We start from the raw sequence: 17,493 nt of genomic DNA, 5'->3' as shown, positions 1-17,493 counted from the left end.
ATCTGCTTCTTAGACAATTATCTCTGCCAACCATACAGATGATCTCCCTCCCTGTCTCTCTGGTCCTATGAGCATGATGGATAAATACACAAATAAAGCATCAAGACTTGTAAGATATGAGGGAAAAAAAGAACAAAAACAATTACCAAAAAGAAAACATTTCAAGAATTTGAAAATTTCATTTAACTGACCAGTTCTTTGAAGTTCTTGAAATCAAACTGGTGGCAGTAGAGCTTCAAACTAATGGCAAAACATGGCATATCTTTGTAAAACAAAGATTTAAAGTGAAGAGTGCATAAAAAAAATAACAGCACTACAGTGATTCATGAAATGAGTGGTTGCCAAGTTTGCTGCTAAATATAATTATGCATAGACTTGTGCTGTTGTCTTTGAACTTGTTAAAATGATCTCAAGTTCCACCCTGCTGTTGCAGTTATCACCTTAGCTACACTACCATAAGATGACACTAATCTCTTAGAGGAACTCGGAACTCACAGCAGATTGCACATGTCCCATGTAAATAGGACTCTTAGATGCAAACCATGTTTCTCATCTCCAAGGGGAGCTCCTTTAAAAATCCGAACAGTGTAGACTGTACGGGAAACAGAGAAGGAGCAAAGAAGAAACCCTTCTGCTTAAGAAACTCTCATGTTTAAGTCGTGTTGCTCTCCAGAAAGAAATAGTTATTTGTGGATTCAGAAAGACCTTCTTAAGAGCTTCTTAAGGCTTTGAAATATTAACCCCTGCTTTAAGCAATGCTTTTGGTTTTGATTGTGAAAGAAAGAATATTTTATTGATTTACAGCTTTTGAATTTAGTCTATCAATCTTCAATAAAAAGAACACAATATAAATGTGCAGCATCTGATGCACAGACTCAGATGTGAATGATCCAAGTAGTTTATTACAAGTTCTCACATCACTTATATACCTTCACAAGTTTTCTTTTTCTAGCTTTCCCATTCACCCCCACAACTTTCCCATCCACCTTTACATGTCAACAGAGCATTCTACAAAACACTTTCCAACTGTTCATGCCGGCACTTATCCAATCAGAGCCATGAGACATTCTTTCTTCTTCTAGAGGTGTCCTTGGTTCTCATGCTGTTTATCTTGCTCCACAGCTTCTGCTATGAACAGTTTTCTTGTTTTCCCATACAGATGGAATGAAAAGGATGTAACAAAAAGTTGCAATAAGGAAAAAGCACAAAAATATGTCTTTTTTTCCACAGAAATGCTGAAAATGAAATGAAAGTTTCAGTTTCAAAACATTTACTGAGTTTTGACTGCAAATCTTCTAGGGGGAATCAATGACAAGGAATTAAACTTTGATGGTAAATAAAAGGCGTGCTCTTGTTAATCTCACAATATATTTTAATACTTATAGAGCTGGGGTAGATAGGCTGTGATGGAAGGAAAAATGCAGTCCAATTCTTGCTGTGAAAAAAACATGCTTGTAAAGTACAAGGCAGAACTGGGATCATAAAGTGAATTGTGTAAGTAATTTTAAGGTATTCATAAAAGGAAATGGTGATATGTCAAACTTGGGTAATTCTAATCCAAGCTCTATAATCATTCCTAAATACAGGGAACACTTTGACTTCGTGTAAGGAAGTCAACAAAATAACTTCAGGCAAAAATGAGAGAATGCAATGTAACCTATAAAATCAAATTAGAGCCTGGGGAGAGAGACATCTAAAGGAATTATGGAAATTAGGATTTAAGTGAAGAAGTGGATGGGGGTGTCTAAAGCTGAGTGTTTCACAATTTCATTTCAGGGTATTTCTTACAATCTGTTTGAGTATGTTGGTGATGTGCAACTATGAAACCTGAATAGGTTTCATAGTTTAGGTTTCCTTCCCTGGAAAGGTGATGGAACAGCTTGTGCTGGATGTCATCTCCAGACAACTGGAAGAAAAGGAGGTTATAAAGAGTAGTCAGCACGGGTTCACCAGGGGGAGGTCGTGCTTGACCAATCTGGTAGCCACAAAGATGGTGAAGGGCCTGGAGCATCTCTCTTATGAAGAAAGGCTGAGTGAACTGGATCTGTTCAGCCTTGAGAAAAGAAGACTGAGAAGGGGACTTGATCTAGGTCTATAATTATCTAAGATGTGGGGGGCAGAATGGTGAGGCCAGACTGTTTTCAGTGGTGAGTGGAGACAGGACAAGGGGAAACGGCTGGAAACTGCAGCATAGGAAGTTCTGCACAAATGTGCGCAAGAACTTCTTTACAGTGAGGTGACGGAGCACTGGAACAGGCTGCCCAGGGAGGTGGTGGAGTCTCTTCCTCTGGAGATATTCAAGACCTGCGTGGAGGCCTACCTGTGCAATCTGGTGTAGGGAACCTGCTTTGGCAGGGGGGTTCGACTCGATGATTTCTGGAGTTCCCTTCCAACCCCTACGATTCTGTGATAATTCTGTGATAATATGGGCAAGGTGGGGGGCAAAAACATGTTTTAAAGGGAAAAAATGAATCAGAATTGCTTTATGTATTGGTTCAACTGTTTTAAGGGTGGATGTGAAGAAGATGACAGCTGCTTAACAATAAAACTTGGATTCAGAGAGTTTTTTTCTTTTCTTGCAATGTATAATGAACTTTATTTCCCCCATCTCTTTCCCTGCTTTGTATCCCAGAAAGATAGTGCAACAGCAGCATGTAATCAGAACATCAGCTCCTGCTTTGTGGTAGAAGCTTCTCCCCTTTTGGGTAAGGATTATTTACTATTTTCTGAACAAAAGTTTAGAAACAGATTTTTTTTTTTTTATACACTAGTAGAAGTCCTGTATGTGAACACAGCATAATATTACTAGGACACCAATTTCAAGCGATTACATTTACTGATTATTTTATAGTTTTAATATTAGCAGAGAGAGACATGTTGTGGTGTAAGTTTTGAAGTGTTCTAGTGAATGCTTTGTAAAACCTAAAATTATGTTGTATTAAAGGAGTTTGGTATTGCAGTTATACAATTATGCACATTTAAGTTTTGGTAATAAGTTAAGTTATTACCATACTACTATATTACCATAAAGTTATTTAAGTTATACAATTATCCATTCAAGTTTTCATAATAACTAAAATAAAACAAATCTCCTGGCACGGGGTTCATATTGTAAGGTGTTATGAAAAATGCCTGCAAGGCACAGAGATTGTTTTTGTTTTGTTTCGTTTTTATAGGATTTTTATTTTCATTTTTAGGAAAGCTTTATTAAAGACCGTATGGTATAACAGGATGGTCAACTTTTAATAGATATGAGGTCTGTTACTAACTTGATATCTAAGTGTATGTCTGCATAAATATACAAATACATATGGGGGATTGGACTCGATGACCTCTGGAGGTCCCTTGCAACCCCTACAATTCTGTAATTCTGTGATATATATACACATATATATAATAATACTATTTCTTGCAATGTTTGACAACTTGCTTCATAAACATAACTTTAGCTAAAAAGAACAGCATAGCACTTCTTAAAATAATTTTGGTTGCTCTGTAGAGGCCATGGATAGATGGTTCTCTCATGTAAAATGTGTTCTGGACGGGTCCTGTATTGGAAAAACAAAGTTCAGAGCTTTGCCTTTCACTGACTGGGGGATGATATCAGTGAGATATAAAAACGCATGGATTCAAAGAAATCAAAATGAGAGAGAAAATGTACAGCTAGAATTAATGTTGGAAAAAGAATTTATACAGCCTAAAATCACAGAATCGTGGAATCACGGAACTGAGATCATGGAGTCCAACCCCCCTGCAAAATAGGTCCCCTACAGCAGGCTGCACAGGTAGGCATCCAGGTGAGTCTTGAATATATTCAGAGAAGGAGAATCCACAACCTCACTGGGCAGCCTGGTCCACTGCTCCATCACCCTCACCATGAAGAAGTTCCTTTGCATATTAGTGCAGAACTTGCTATGCTCTGTTTTATGGCCATTTCCCCTTGTCCTGTCTCCACAGATGCTGAAAAGAGGCTGGCCATGTTTCCTTCATTTCCTGCACTCCCACACAGTGTTTCTCATTGTTTCTAGTGCTAATCTTTTAGGAAGATACAATGTGCACAACAATTCATTTTCCCAAAGTTACCCAGACCAAGACAACACAAGAGAAATACCTGCAAAGAAGCACAAACATGGTGCATTAGCACTGATTTCTGTTATGCTAGCTCATGCAACAGCCAGCAAACCACATGAGTTGTTAGAGCACTCAGTGCCCTCTACATTTAATAAGCAGTAAGTCCATTTATTGAGGTGAGATACAGAAGGGATTTGAATTTCATACTGAAGAAACAAGTCATGCTTATTTTCTAAGGAGTGGTTGTTCTGTTTTCGTTGGTTTATTTTGTTTTTGTTTTTATGTCTGCTATGTACAATCATTGCCAGATTTCTAAATATACAATTCATAAACTGATCAAACAAGAATCAGCAAAGTAAAAACAATAATTTTGAAATGTTGGACTTAAGCAACTGTCTTCCTGTACTGGCATTGCTGGTACAATGGTCACTGTATTTAAAAAAAAAAAAAATCTTTTCATTTCTGATAATAAAGTTGTCTTCCCATAGGAATACTCTTTGGAACATCTAACAGGAATCAAGATAATAAAACAGTCAATTCTTTTGTGAATGAAGCTTACTGACAGATAAAGTTAGTAACCCTCTTTGCTGAAATGATCATTTCACAGGGATTCTAAATGGAAGCAGATGGCAAATTCCCAGAGACTGTGCATGTTCCCTGGGGGAGAGAAGAAATGTTGCTATACTCCACAGCACTGGAGCAGATAATTAGGCAATTAGTTCTATTAAAAGCTGACAAAGAAAAAAAGTTTAAATGAACCTCCTCCTCAGACTTTGATATGGCAGTATTTTTAATGTCCTCCAAAGAAACACAGGGAATATCTGATTTACGAATGTGAAGACAGATTTATTGTAGTTTATATATATGTGTATGCACACCTAATGTACTAGGTGTGTTTTACATACACATGTTCTATTGATTACAAATACTAATCTCTCTTTTCAGACAATGTTCAAAGAAAAGCTAATTTCTCCTCTGTTTTTGCCCTAACAGCAAACTGTTAATAACTGTTTTTTTTTCCTAACAGCACTGTAATTTTAATACCCAATATTTTCAAAATTTCAGAAGGCGAGTTTGCATCCCTGAGCACACAAATGTGCTTTTTATATACATGGTTGTCACATGGGAAAGAAACTAGAAAGGAATAAGTAGCAAACAGAGTTTAAAAATCTGTGTTAACAAAAAAAAAGAAGTAGCAATTAAGATGTTGGTTTAGTATCATTAAAATAAATTTTATGAGCAGGCATCAAAACAATTAAAACTGTATCCATGTTATATGGAGATCAATCAATAAAACTTGAGGTAAGATCATGATGAAATGGCTTTTTAGAGAGTGTAAGAAAGTTACTGAATTTTGAAATCAAGTGATCAAAGTAAAAGATTTCAAGCACGTAAAAATGAAATAAACAGATATAAGTGGTAAGATTTATGATTATTTACACATTTTAACATTTTACAGTACTATGAGTACTTTAAAATACTATGAACAAATCACAGAGGACTTTACAGGACTCACCATGAAGAGGTTCCTTTGCATATTGCTGCAGAACTTCCTATGCTCCAGCTAACGGTCGTTTCCCCTTGTCCTGTCCCCACAGACCACTGAAAAGAGATTGGCCATGTCCCTTTGACCCCCACACTTAAGATATTTACAAACATTTATAAGATCAGCTCTGAGTCTTCTTTTCTCAAGGCTTAACATACCCAGGTCACCCAGCCTTTCTACATAAGAAAGATTCTCAAGGACCTTTATCATCTTTGTGGGCCTTTCTGACTCTCTCCAGGAGAATCCTTGTATTTCTTGAACCAGGGAGCCCAGAACTGCATATAGTACTCCAGGTTAATTATATTCTATCCCTCTACTGTTATTTGATATTAACGTTGATCTGCCATTACCTTCACTTATCATATTAATGATTCCAAATGTCTCTCATAAGCTCCAGAAAATTGGTACAATTTCATTTTTATTGTATTGTATTTCATCATTCAAGATTCCTCTTCTTCTTACTTTCATTATGACAATTTTCTTTTTTGGCCTTTCTTAGCTTTCCCAAAAGTAAAACGTACAATATATAGAATGCGGTTGCCTAAGTGTTTCGTCATCTTTTGATATCTATCTGCATCTCTCTTTATTCTTACATTTTTATATTTTTTCCTTAGCTTAACCCCAATTTACAAAAATTTCATGTCATATTATTTCACTTCTCAAAGTGTTGATTTCTTAGACAGGGCATGCTGTTTTGTTTTGTTTTGTTTTGTTTTGTTTTACATTTAAAGTAGAGGAATCTGTACAATGTTTTTCCCCAAACCTGCTTAGGGATAAATTTGAATACTGTGAGTATAAAGCTATTTTATTAATTCAGAAATTTCATGCACCTTTGAAATAACAAATAGTTTGATTCTAAGCAATTAAAATACAGTAATTCAGAAATAAGCCTACACCCTGAGGTAGTGCTTCAGTTCTGGTAAAAGACAAAGCTTTTCAGTGTGATTCCACTAATGACATTCATGTGTGCCATTGTCCAGAAGTCACCAGAACTGTTAATTTGAATGTAAAAGTCAAAGAAATGAGACATCTTTTCTCCTTTATGTATAATTCTTTTGAAGTTAAAGCTTAAATTCTTCAAGCTATTTTAAAACATAATTCCTAGCTTAGTATTGTGGCTCTGAGGAGCTTTTGACACAAGAAAAGAAGATACAGTCTGAATTTCTCACTGCATAATCTAAGATTGGCATTTTGGATACATTTTCACAAATTGGTCATAAAATAAATTATAGGAACATACTGCTTTTCACAAACACTGATTCATTATAATTACCTTTTTTTACTATCAATAAGAAATGAAAGTTTTCTGAAAAGCAATTTACTAAATTTTCTGGATTTAGGGCAAACATTAATTATATATTTTTTTTCAGCTAATAGATTTTTATAACTGTCATTTTCCTAAAAAATGAACATATCGTGTCACTAAAGTTTGTATCCTATTTCCTTATCATAGATAGCTTAAGAAAATGCTACAAATAGAGGAAATACCAAACATAATGTGAAACATGTAGATTTCTACATCTTTTACCATGCAGTAGATTTGAAATATACATGAAATATATAATAAATGCTCCATATTAGCGTGTTCTGCAAATGTCTATTAGTAGCTTCACAAGAAGATCATTCATATATAACTAAAGTATTTCCTTTTCTCCCAAAACATCCTGGTACATTAATTGTTTTGATTATAATTTTCTGGCCTCATTTGCTGATTCCTGATATTTCATGCTGAGAACTTTTGCAGAACATATTGTTTTCATATAGAATACATTTACTGCATACCTTGATGTTTGAATTTGTTAATGTGAGTCAGTTCTCATTTGAGTACATATAAATTTTACTTGTTCAGAGGAAATAAACTATTTAATATGAATCTGTAACATCAGACAATATGCCTATGTACTTTTATTTCTATATGCTTTTACATTTCTACATGTAATTTTAAACTCTCAAATTCTATTCTTTCAAAGATTTTAGCTTTGAAACTAAGTCTTCAAAAGTTAGAAAGTGAGTGATGAGTCCTGTATAACTAACATTTTGCTCCTTTTCTTTAATTATTTAATTTCTTTACAATCATTTTTTGCACTTCTGTCTTTGAGGCCACCATTTTCATCGTTTCTATATGATTCCTGCCTTACTTTGTGTAGAAATATAATTGTTCTTTATATGAATCTTAGTAGTATAACTATAATGTGGAAAAACAAGGTCTTCCTTTGCAGTTGGAATGCATGTAGCTAGAATCAGGAGATAACAGGATGATAAACGGTCTTTATAGGTAGTCAGTTGAATATTATCTTTGTAACTGTATATTAAGCTTGCATTTGCTGCTCAGTTTGCATATAATGCTGGACAAAACAGTTGTAAAAAATTTTACAGTTTTGTTCTAATTTCTAATGGCATGCTAAACTGAAGTCAGAATATCTTGTTACTTGAATTTCATTGTCATCAAGGGTGGTAACTATTCCCATTTAGAACAAAGACTTAAAACTCACAACTTATCTTTGAATTTAACTCACTAAAGCATCCTCAAACAATTCCCAGAGAAGGCTCAGAAGTTAGTATGAGTTAGACATAATTTTCAATAAATAATTTAAATTTAAATAGGTGTAAATCTATCCAGTTAAATAAGGTAATTTGGAAAAAAATTGCTTATATTGCCAATGAATTGAATGAGGTGTTTATTTAACTTAATGTCGATACTCCATGTAGAGGTCTCATGTTTAATATTTATCTATTTTTTTATTTCTGATTTACTGTTGTCAAACAATCTATAAAACATTTCAAACTGGCAAACAGATACTTTTGGAAATGAAACAAAATGTTTTTTTGTAGCCACAGTTATCTTATTTCACTGATTTCTTTGCTTTGACCTGACCGTGGTAAGAATTTAATACAATTGTGTAACTAAAGACTTCCTAATTAAGTCTCTGTTTTCTTCCTTTTTTTTAGTTCAATTGCTTTAAAGAATGTTCATATTAGAATTGTTCTTTTCTTTACCATTCTTTCCTTTCATGTCCCTTTTATCCAGGAATAAAAAGATCAGGTTCTCATAGCTAAGACTGGGATATTACTCAATATTGAATTTAGAAATAAATGGATAGCTACATGCTACTTAATAATGCAAAATATTCTCACCTGGATCATCAAGACTACAGGTCATATAGTAAAGGATATTTACAGTGCTAATCACTTTGCATGCACACTCATTAAAGGATTGATTTAGACTCTAAATATGACAAAAAATGAGTACTCTTTGCTCAGCAGGTCCCGTGCCCTGAAAGTGCCTAAAAATCAGTATTCAAGTCATTGTTCATTACTTCTAGCCATTTGACCATCTTTATAACATTTATATCTCAGCAGATGACTATGTATATCCTGTCTGAGTTATAGGAAAAAAACAAACTAGGCTGAGGAAAATGCATTCTGTCAGGGACCTGGTTTATTAAGAATACAATTAGATTAAATCTACAGTATGCCAAAAGAATTATAGCATTTCAGAAATGAATTAGGTACTGTATTTAATTAAAAATATAGCTCAATATGGAGAAGAAGAGATACTATCTACCACTAAAGTGGCATGGAGTTTAAAGCCTGCATTCAAGAGGTAGGAGAACAAAAAAATTATGGTATCAGACCTACTCAAACTCTTAAAAAAAGTTGTTTAAGCACTTATCTGCATATATTTTGTTTATTATATTTCTAAATGTGAAGACTTTTTATCCGAAGACGTAGGCTACCCTGGGAGCAGAAACTCTAAAATATGGCTTCACTGAACACATGGATACTCTGATTGCTACTAAGTTAGACAGTCATGATGTATTTTTCTAGTTGAGCATAACCTATAAACTGTTTTTTATTTTGTATGTAATGGCCAGGTTTGTGAAGGTCTGGAAGAAGGAAGGATGGACCACTATTTTAAATGGACTAGTATTCCCTCCTGGGAACTGTATGATTAACTACCTCAATTAGCAGAAGCTTTTAAAGCAATTTGTCATGGATAACTCTTTATCTCTTCGGCTTTTAGATAAGAGACAGTTAAGATGTTGCAATCTTTATGATTTTATGATTTTAATTTAATTAATGATTTAATGATTTTAATACCAAAAATCACACAAATACAGATAGAATGAGTTTTGAATATATACACGGAAATAAAAATCTGAGTACATAATTTGTTTCCTTGCTGAGGATAATTAGTTTCATAATTCTTGCATTTGTTTTTCAACTATTTCAACTGAAAAAAAAAAAAAAAAAAAAAAAAAAAGAGGAATGATAGCTCTAGTTGTATTCACTACATTTTTTTCTAACTTGGAAATCATAAATGAAAATTAGATTTGTTCATAAAAGCACAGAAAATGAGAACATTATTTATTTATTCTATTTCACTGTAATTTTGCGAGCTAAACAGCTTACAGCACTATTGTTTCAAGCTTTACTCCACAATAAATTTTAACTTTGTTTTCATTTTCAGTACCGTAGAGACTTTCAAAAAAAAACCCCCAAAACCCTGTTTTAATTACTATGCCATACAAATGACAAATCTGAATATGAGTTTTGCCTATAATTTCCGCATAATTCTGTTATCAATAAAGAGACAGTAGATGAGGATGAGGCAGAAAGATAAAGAAGAAAAGGAAAAAATAAGTTTGGATTCTAAAAAAATTATCATGGTTGTAATTGTCAAACTTCTTTTAGGTAATGCAGCATAGTAGAATATTTTGAACTAAAAGAGACAAAAGACTCCATTTCCTATGTCCTTTTGTCTAGAAAGAATCTCAAAAAAAAAAAAAAAAGAAATTACACGTGAGGTAAAAGGTAAGGTCCTTTGCCAGGAATGTAGTATTAAGCCCTCAGAATATCACAAGTCACAAGCTCAAACTTTCAGAAGCCTTGTGGCTTTCACACCTATACATTAAAACAAAACAAAACAACAAAAAAAAGGAGTTGCAGAGTGAGCTTGAATTCATTTTTCAGGTACACCAGGACAGCTCTGGTGTGTTTATTCAGCTACGTTCTTGACAAATTTGGCAGTGTCTTCTCCTGTTACTCGCTTGGTCCTTCACACCACTGGCAATACAAGTTGTTAAATAATTTCAGTCAGCTCAGGCACAACGCTAACCCTGTCATATAATCTTGGATCTAGGGATCCGTGTAAGATACTTAACAAATTCAAAAGCAAATCATATTAGGATAGATTTCAAATCAAGAAGGCACCGGAAATACCAGTAAAATAGATGCATTTAATACAACTTTAGCATCATATTTTCTCATAATTCAAGCCAGAGAACCTCAATCTGGGGAAATCTCTATACTAGAAAGTTTGAAATTTAAGATAACTAAAAAATTGTTTTTAGTCCTGGCCAGGGCCCCAACCAACCTAGCCTTGAATGAGGCACCCACAGCCTCTTTAGGCAGTCTCTTCCAGCGCCTTACCACTCTCTTGGTAAAGAACTTCAACCTGATATCCAACCTAAATCTTCCCTCCATCAACTTAAAACCATTTCCCCTTGTTCTGCTATTATCTATCCTTGTGAAGAGTTCACTGTGCTCCTATTTGTAGGCTTCCTTTATGTATTGGAAGGCTGCAGTGAGGTTACTCCGCATCCTTCTCTTCTCCAGGCTGAACAAGCCCAGCTCCCTCAGCCTGTCTTCACAGGGAAGGTGCTCCAGCCCCTTGATCATCTTTGTGGTCCACCTCTGGACCCTCTCTAACAGCTCCTCGTCCTACTTGTACCAGGGGCCCCAGGCCTGGATGCAGTACTACAGATGGGGCTTCACAAGGGCAGAGTAGTGTTGTGGTTTGGATAAGCCCATGCCAATGGTCAGGATGTGTTTTCACTGCTGGGGCAAACGGTTCCACGTGTACTGAACACCCCTCCAAATAAAAACAAACTGTGGCCTACATTCTGTGGCCAAAGGAGTGGAGAAGAATGCATTGGCAATATCAGTGGCATACCATTTGGCTGCTCTTAACTCCAGTTAATACTGGAGATCTAACATGTCTGGCACAGCAGCACTCAGTGGGGGTGTAATCTCATTCAGGCCATGGCAATCTCCCGTCAACCTCCATTCTTCACTGGCTTTATGCAGCAGCCATATGGGGCTGTTAAGTGGTGTGTTCTGCTGATCACTCCCTGACTCTCTAGCTGACAAATCAGCTTGTGAATGGGGATCAAGAAATTCCTGTTGGTGTGGTACTGCCGTCTGTGTGCCATTTTTGTAGCAATGGGTACCTCCTGCTCCTTTACCTGTAGTAACCCCACAACAGACAGATCTTCTGACAGCCCAGACAAGACAGATAGCTGCTTAATGTTGTCTGTATCTACAGCAGCTATTCCAAAAGCCCATCAGTATCCCTTGGGATCCCTGAAATGCCCCCTTCTTCTTTCTTCGTTTGGCATTTGTGTTGAGGGACATGGTTTAGTGAGAACTATTGTTAGGGGTGGATGGTTGGACTGGGTGATCTTGTAGGTCTTTTCCAACCTTTGTGAGTCTGTGATTCTGTGTGACAGTAAGAGAAGTAGAAAGACTAAAATATCCCTGTTTGTGTACAGCATCACTCAGCAAAATCTAAAACACTGGTGACTTATCAACATTGTTTTTCTCCCAAAGCCAAAACATAGCACCATACCATACGCTATAAAAGAAAATCAACTCTTCCAGCTGAAACCAAGACAAGCCCACTCCAACCTAAGCCATTCTATGATTCTATACTTAACCAAAAATTGTAACTCCTGTTGTGTTTTTCTCCTCCTTAAATAATTACTTATACGTCACAATGAGAATTATATAAATTATCTTTTTCTTTTAATATGTACTGTGCTAAATATGTGCACATTGCTAAAGTTTTTGAAGCACCTGCCAGAGTCTGAAAACACATTTGTTGTTATTTTCAAAGAGGATAAACAAATAGTACAGTAATGAGTGTGAGATAAGAAAGCAGGCACTCAGAGATATGATTCAGGGCCTGTAACATAAAAAATTATCATGAATTGCTGGATTTGAAAATGTTCTGGTTTTTATTTAGAAGAAATGCAGATGACTCACAGTCTCTTCTCTTGGACAGTACAGGAAAAGCTGTAAACAATTTTAAACTGGATTAAAAGACTGCATGTGAAGAGCTTCATTATTTCCTAAAGCAGCAACAGCACAATTATACCTGAGTCATAAAAAATGTAATAAATTAAAAAATAAATTAATTAAGCATTAAAGAGGATTTGAGCATGCAGTAATAGATTCAAGTGACATCTGAAATATCATCAATGTTATGAAACTGAAAAAAATCAGTAGTTAACAAGATCACTGAAGCAATAATAAACTGGGACTTGACATTCCTCCCTTGTCCCCAGGCTGTTGGCTTATGCAGTATAGAGCACTAACTGTTTATTCACTGAATTTTGTCAGTCTGATTATCTTTTTTCACCTGCAGGGACTATCCAGTGCAACAAGGCCTTACTAAAACATCATCATCCTTTTAGCCTTTTAAAGTAATTGAAGAGACAGCTTCGAGATGGTTTAACCTTAGTGCCCTTTTATTAGACAAATATGAGGATGCTAGTGGGCCTGTAGAACTTCTTGTTGATTTTACTTTTTTCTTCTGTAACCATATTGTAAGTCTCAAGCTCTCTAAAAAGCCATCACTTCATTGTGCTTTTCACTGACAATAATTGCAGTGGTTCTATTATTCCCTTCAGACTCTGTTCTTCTCTAAATCTTATTGCCCAAGATGGAAGGTCTAAACACATAATTTAACAACACTCACTTCATAGTCATCATCTAACATGGAACACATCTATTAAATTACAGTGCCTGTGACCTGCAATCAATTTCTGAAGTCTGGACTATAAATTTGGCCATAAACATCTTGATAGACAAAATATTTCCCTGCAGGCCCTAGACTGTGTGGCCTTATTAGTTTCCCATTAACAGTGATTCATCCAGGGTTCCCCAAGTGGTGCATCTTTATCTTTGGTCTGATAAAATATGTGCTTAAAAATTAATACTTCTCTTGCACATTCAGAGACAATTTGTTTTGTTTTTATTTCTTTGCTGTTGCTTAGTAGGACCTTGGACACTTGATTTCATTGTCTACATTTAGTCCTGTCTTATTTTTCTACAGATAGTTCTACTATTACATGTTATTGATTATAAAATTGTCTTAAAGATTGCAGCTCACAAAAAAGTAAATTATGCAGATAATAGTTAACAGATTTGCACATTTGTGTTATATGCCTGTTAATATATGCAGAATACTGCTGCTGGTCTTGCAGGTGATTTCTGAAGGATTCCAACAGTTCATAAGACAGTTCAATCAGAAAATATATAGTTTGACCTCTTGTTCAAACCAGCATGAACTATCATGCTGTTGATGCTAGTCTTCCACTTTCTCCACTGATGCAGAATGCGTTCATTTTTAGATGAACTATACATTTACAATGCTGATAATCTCTATCCCTTTGGAAATTACTTTCATTTTCTATATTGATTGCTACTGAAAATTGAGCTGATGTTTACATGAAACTGTTTCCTTTCTGACTGTTAGTGTTCACAACATTTTATTAGGTCCATTTGTTAACCCACTTAAGATCAGAAAGATCAGTGCTTCCTTCAAATGATACAACTTGAATTCACTGCCTCCAGGACCCTGAGTAGTAAACCAGACTGCCAAACATATGAAATGATTGTACTGCCTTTGTCTTGTTCTTTTTTCTATTGAGAAGATCCTTCATAATCTTTTGCATAATTCTAAATTACATCTCTTGTGTGTAGAATGACTCGAATTGTATAATTTCAGGAAACTGATGCTAAGTGTGTCAAAGATCCACAAAAGAGACAGAGTAATGGTGTTTCATGGGCCACTTCACTATGCAAATTGCAATTTTACAGGCAACTTCACAAGTTAAAGGTAGTTGAAAAGTCAGACAAAAATCTTACATATATTTTAGCCTACTTGCATGTGAAATTTAAATTCTGAGCAAGATTTGCGTAAAAAAAGATATTCAGGTTTTGTACTGTGCCTAGAATTTCTACTCAGTTAACAAATCTCTGAAAAACCTTAAACTGTTCTTAAGTTTTAAATACAGTGCTTATATAGTACTTGACTGCTGATAGTTTAATGTGGAGAGTGTACCTCCACACTCAGAACATAAGGGTTGCCTCCAATCTTGTATTACTATTTTTATTTCAAAAAAAGAAATTATCTAACTGCCTCTGGTATTCATCTCTGTTGTGACCCATAATCATTCTTGCCTTCCCTTCTCAATTCTAACTCAGTGCTTTACACATCAACATATTTGGAATGCTTTAATGTCAATCCTATTCAGTTACTGGAAGAAATCACAGTATCAGAGAATCACAGCTTTTAAGACAAAAACATCACTGTTAAGTGACGTTTGTCACTTAAGACAACCCTTGTAAGCTGGAAAACAAACAAACTAAAAACATAGGAGTCTTCAGTGACTAATATTTTGATTAATATGTATATACATTTATTCTTGATATTTTTCAGTGGAAAAAATACAAAGTAATGATTCATAAAACTTCTAAATAAAGTCAGTGATGAGTTTTCAACTGACAAATATTTAGTCTAATAACTTTAATTATACATCACTATTGCTGGGCAGCAACTTACTACGTAGTCAATCCCTATTCTACAATTCTGACTGCAAACTTGCCACTGTACCATTACAAAGTACTACATAGTTATGACAGTTTTATTGAAAAAACTGTGTTTCATTTGGAGTGCCAGAGTTATCTAGCATAATTAAATTATTAAAAGTACAGTAATTTTATATAAAAGGTCTATAAGCAATACCAGAAATCTAACTTAAAAAAAAAAAACAAAAACAAAAAAAAAAAAAAACCACCAAAAACGTTATGAGAATAATTTTGGGAGCAAGAGAGCAAGAGTTTTGTAGCAATCAATAGAATCTGTGCCAAGAGTGATACAGTTGTTGCATTGTTAGATTATACACTATCGTCTAGACTTACTGATCTTGTTATGATCATGACACAAGTTAAGACAGTACTTATTCTGTCATTTTTTATTAAACTTGAAGTCTATTACTTTTATTTTCTTCCTGTAACTTGTTTTGCATTTAATAATACACAATTTACTGTCCATTTTAGCAATTTTATTCAAATTACTTTGGCTTTAGGTTTAACAAATTTCAGAATAACTTCTATTAATCTATATAGGAATCATGATCATAGGCTGCTACATTAATAGTCAAAAATTCTACACTGATAACAGTCTAGATGATAATATTATGTGATAAATATGTAAGAATCTCTGATATGCTTTTTGCTCTTGAAAGTGCAATTGATGTATTATAGCAAGCCTACATAGGAATCTAGCAATCTGTTTGTATGCATATTATATAATTAATAGTATTATATAATATTATTACAATTATAACTATATTCTCCTAGTATCAATTAATTAATGGGACCTTGCATGATCTCTAAGCAGTGTGATGATGCTGTACATGCCATTTTCATTGATATTTGATACTATGTTATTATTTGATTCTTGAAGTTACTATGTAAATTGAATATTATCTACTACAGAGCAAAAAAATAAATAAATAAATAAAATCCGATACATTTTTATAGAGTCAGTGAAAGAAAATATCTGCTAACACTGAAATTTTGCATTGCCTGAAACTGTCTTCTCAGCAAAACAAGTAATTATTTTCTAAGATTCAGAATATTGAACCTGATAGCATCCATTTAAAATGATTGCTTATAATTTTGAATTTTCATTGAAGTTGTATTGTCTTCTCTAAAAGGAGATTGGACAAGTATGCTGAAAATTTTGGAATTGGGTATGGCTGTTTCGTTTGCATCAGGGTAAAAATAGGAGCCTGGATTTCCCATTTAACTTATAAATTCTCCAACGCTGACAAACTGCACATTCTATTCAACCTGGCCTTGAACACCTCCAGGGATGGGTCTGTCTGGGCAGTCTGTTCCAGCACTTCACCACCCTCCCAGTGAAAAATTTTCTTTTGACATCTAATCCAAATCTTCCTTCTTTTTTTAAAAAATTCTTTTATTAGCACTATCAGACAGGGCAAAAAGTTGATCATCCTCTTTTTCGTAAGTCATCTTTAAGTACTGGAAAGCTGCAGTGAGGTCTCCCCTAAGTCTTCTCCAGTCTGAACAAGCCCAGCTCCATTAGCCTTTCATTGTAGGAGAGGTTCTCACTGAAAGGTGGAAAAGGGGCCCCATAAGAAAAAGTAAAAAGCAAAAAGAAGGTTTCACAGTAACTGAGAGTAGGGGGGAGGTAGAGGGAGATAGTTAGGGATAGTTTGTAGAAGCAGGAATGTAGAGCTCATTAGAGAAAGAGGGAGAGCAGACACGGGGTCTGGGATAGTGAGGGGGATGAAGGCCATGCTGATGAGGTTTGAGACGTCTCGCAGGGAGGTGATTAGATGTCCACAGAGCAAGATGAAACTAGTTTGGGGGATGCCCCCCTTCTCTGTCAGGAGTTATAGCGAGGAAGGTCAGAAGCCTTCACGAAAGAGAAAACAAATTCTTCAACCCATGACCCACTATGCACGTGCAACAGGGTAGGATCTGCATGCTTTGGGATATAATGAATACGTATCCAAATTCCAGTAAACTATTGATTATGTATTAGTTTGTCCTATATCTGTAGCACAGTTTTTCCAGATGGTGTGCAAGCTTGGAGAAATTATCCCCCTTGAACCAGGGCTCTTGCTCAATTGCCAATAAAACGTACCTTCTCTATATCTTTACAGGCTATAGGGTTTCATTTTCTGCACATCACTCACTCTGACCATCTTCGTGTGCCTCCTCTGGACCCAATATCAAAACAAAATCAGTATTACATTCAAACCACTTACAAAACT

Source organism: Tympanuchus pallidicinctus, unplaced genomic scaffold (genome assembly GCF_026119805.1).
Source record: "Tympanuchus pallidicinctus isolate F22 unplaced genomic scaffold, pur_lepc_1.0 scaffold5, whole genome shotgun sequence".
Classification (NCBI taxonomy): domain Eukaryota; kingdom Metazoa; phylum Chordata; class Aves; order Galliformes; family Phasianidae; genus Tympanuchus; species Tympanuchus pallidicinctus.
This window is presented reverse-complemented; position numbering follows the sequence as displayed.